This window comes from Halyomorpha halys, unplaced genomic scaffold (genome assembly GCF_000696795.3).
Source record: "Halyomorpha halys isolate HHAL.00 unplaced genomic scaffold, Hhal_1.1 Scaffold283.1, whole genome shotgun sequence".
Lineage (NCBI taxonomy): Eukaryota > Metazoa > Arthropoda > Insecta > Hemiptera > Pentatomidae > Halyomorpha > Halyomorpha halys.
The window spans coordinates 9,476-13,602 of NW_027113072.1; the positions used below are offsets into that span (position 1 = coordinate 9,476).

The following is a 4,127-nucleotide window of genomic DNA, read 5'->3' on the forward strand; positions in this document are numbered from 1 at the left end:
ACCCCCGAAAACTTATAGGGATCCCAATATGCTCGAAATCCGAAATGTTAGAATTAACCGATACGCAGTCGCGCGATCAAAAAATCGATATTACTTTTATTTTCAGCACCCCCGAAAACATATAGGGATCCCAATATGCTCGAAATCCGAAATGTTAGAATAAATCGATACCCGGTGGTGCGATCAAAAAATCGTTTTTTTTTTTTTTCATTTTTAGAACCCCCTAATATGTTAGGAAAACCACTAATAGGGTTAAAGAATTAGTTCCCCTAAACAATTGGAACTAATTCTGACAACTATTTTTTATCTGTTAGCCTTTTATAAAATTTTTAACATGATTTAGTTAACAAAGGTTAAGTTAACTAAATCATGTTAAAAATTTTTAGCTAGCTAATGCTATAGTGCCATAGCCCATAGTGGGCACGATTAATCAATAAACTTTAATTTAAAAAGGTAAGATGTCAACTGTGGAACGTTAATGTCTAAAATTGTAAAAGTTTAAGATGTATTATATTGGTGCATCTGAAATTTCGAATTTTTAAGTAAATACATAAAACTGCATATCTTTTATCACAAGCTTTTATTTAATAAAAATATGTTCCTTTTGCTTCAATACACCTTTAAAGCATAGATGCCTGTTTTAAAAAAAAATTGATCTTTAGAATCAATAAATTCAGATATAGATTTTTTTTCAGGCTGTCTTAATTTTTATACTTTTTAGTCCGTACAAACAATCCGAATGTTAAAATAAATGAAAATCAGATGCCGAGAGATCCGGTGAAAAGGCTGGGAGTTATAACTTCATCTATCAATTCATTTGATTTCAGAATTGTAAAATAAACTAATAAAAAATTTGTTAAGGAAAAAATAAAGTGAAAATAGGTTTTAGCGTATTTTAAAACCCTTAAATACAAATTTTTATGTTAATCAAAAATTATGAATATTTAGGCTTGATTTTTGGACATTTTTTTCCCACCGATGTTCCGCGTTCACGAAATAAGTTGTTTTTTTCCAATCTAAAATGTTAAAAAGATTAAACTCCAATGTCATAAAAATCTGTTTATAAAAAGTAAAATTACCATTTTGAAAACATTAAAAAAAATCATTTCGAAACTTCATTTTTCGCCTTAGTGCATTTCACTCGTAAACCAACGATTTATAAAGTTATTTGGCATATCTCAATGTTAAATTGCATAGCATAATCTGGCATATTACTAATAAACCAATATATTTATGCTATACACATTTATTTAAAGTAACTTGAGTAAGTAAGGTTTATGACGCTATATTTATTTAATATGCCGTGTATTTTAGATGAAGGACTAGATAATAGACATTAGTTTGAAAAGTACTGAAAAAGTTAATGAAGGATTTGAAGGACATTGACTGAAATTTAATAACATATTAATGAGTACAAAAATTCCATGTAGACACATACACTTACACAGCAACGAATCCCTATTTAAAAAAAAAATTATAGATAAATTCGTGGTAAAACCGTGCATAGCTGTCAATCACAGCTCATCTCAGATCAATTGTTTCAATCATTATAAAGAACGGAAAGCGCTCCCTCCATTTTTCATATCAGATGATTGATGATTGATGATTGATGATTGACAACCGATCCTCGCCTGGTTTACCCAAAGCTAGCTTTACCTCAACATCAGAATTTTTCAAACAGCATCAAACGAACATTAAATTATAATAGACATTCTAAGCTTTTAGGCAGTTGTGAAACTTGAAATAAATAAAGGAAAAGTAGGGATATAAGAAAAATATGAATATTTTTAGTGAAATATTAAGGAATTTTTATCCGATAGATTGAATACGATATACCGAAGTATGAGTAATAACTAAATATAATATGTATTATTATAAACATAATATTTTTCTCCTAAATAGTATAACAAACACACACACAAACAAAATACAATAATGGGAAGTTGTACAACAAAAGAACCAATACAAACTTGGACAAGTGATTTGTTTCAGTGATTTAAACTTTGAATGTTGGCTAGCAGTTAATTGAAGCTGCCTCAATGGTGATATTTTAAAACACAAAAATAATAAAATAAAAATATTGATTTATTTTTTTTATTTTTAATTCCTCTCACCTTTATACGAATTATAGGAAAATTAATGCAAGGGAAAGGATTGTGTTGTTTGTTAATGAAAGTACCAATAATAAATCTGGAAGCTTTTTGTTATTGTAATCAATTTTTTTTTTAGCAGTTAATTAACTTTTATCTCGTGCTCAATAATAATAAATATTAATATTTTGAGTTTTTTGTTTTGTTTTTAGAGATTAATTAAATTTTAATTTTCTTCCTCTTTCAAGTTATTATTAAATTACCGATGCTGATATATCAATATCATTTTGTATTCAATCAATGGTATTTTGTATTCATCAATCGAAATACATGAGAGAACATGATAGCCGAGCAGGTCGTGGCTACGGTTCCCGAATTAGAGTTGTGAGAAAGTACAATTACTTTCCAATATGGAATTGCATCTATAAAATTGCATATATTCTTATCTAATTTTTATTTTTCCCCAAGATTCCGAAGTAATTACAATTATAATTACACGTAATTATAATTTCATGTAATTATATTACAAATACTTAACACTAAATCGGAAAAAATCTATTTTAAAATGCCTCAAAAGTGTAAAAATGATATCCAATTGTAGACTACGCGTAAATTTATTAACATAGTATGGGATCCCAATATGCTCGAAATCCGAAATGTTAGAATTAACCGATACGCAGTCGCGCGATCATAAAATCGATATTACTTTTATTTTCAGCACCCCCGAAAACATATAGGGATCCCAATATGCTCGAAATCCGAAATGTTTAGTGCATAGCTATACCAAGTTCAATCAAAGCCGTTAGAGACTTTTTTGAGAAAATTGAAAAATGTGAAAAATCGGTTTAGTAAAGAAGAACTTTTTATTAGTCGATATTACAAAAAAAAAAAATCCCAGTGAGGTATTCCCAATAAATATATGATTTCAGCTTGATACTTCTTTTCCTTTTTGAGGGTTCACAAACACACACTCAAATACGATTTGCAAGATATGGTTATTTTGATTCAGAGACGCTCAAAACGTGTATTTTCATTAAAAACTCGAATTCGGGATTTTTCACGAGCGCATTATTTTCCCTTACTATATATTCCATGTATAGTTAAGTGAAAGTGCTAGAAACTTACAATTAGTAATAAAATAAAATCTGCAATTATTGTATTTACAAAATACGTTGACGACATTAACAAAATCTATTTTATTACGAGTTATTAATTGCTGGATGCATTTCTAAATTGGTCTGTATGGAATCTAATTTTCTATCAGTAGGAATGAAAGACCGATCTCTGTCCAGAGCAATGATCATTTTTGGAATTTGAATTCTACCCTCGACTCAACTTTAACATACAAAAGGGCGTGGCTCAATGGTTAATGGTTGATCTAAGTAAAAGGGGACGTGGTCTAAAGTTCATGTGACTGATCACGAACGTGGTTAAGGTTAAAAAGAGCTCAAAATTTAAATTTCCTGGGGTTCACGTGGCCATATCGCCTGACTTCTCATTGGCTGTGAAAATCTGTGTCCTAGCTCTCACATTTCTCATCTATGTTAAGGAGTAGGATTTCAAAGATTACGATTAGACATTAAGTATTAGCATTAAAGATTAGGATTATACATTATGAATTAGCATTGAGTATTAGGATAGATCAGAAAGGCCATCGATATTACGATAACGCGCTTGCGTATCAATTTATTTTAATATTTCAGAATTATAACATTTGGAGGTCCTTTAATATGTTTTCAGGGGTGCTGAAAATGAAAATAAAATCGTGTACCTTTATATTTGCTTCGATGTGCAGAAAATAAAAAAATCTATAGTAACATTCAAACTGTATGAGACCACAATACCTTTAAAGCCCTGAAGGTTAAATTGATTCGCAGTCGCGCGATCATAAAATCGATATTACTTTTATTTTCAGCACACCCGAAAACGTATACAGGGACCCTAATATGATAGCAATCCAAAATGTTAAAATAAATTGGTGCACAAGTGCGTGATCATAAGATCAATTTTATTTTCATTTTCAGCACCCCCGAAAAC

At 29.8% G+C, this 4,127-nt stretch overlaps 1 protein-coding gene across 2 annotated transcripts in view; it reads right to left on the bottom strand.

Moving 5' to 3' along the window:
• The window catches only part of LOC106680719 (TBC1 domain family member 30), a 499,453-nt gene that overhangs the window by 9,459 nt on the left and 485,867 nt on the right, over positions 1-4,127 (bottom strand). The gene's annotated exons all lie outside the window — the stretch shown is intronic.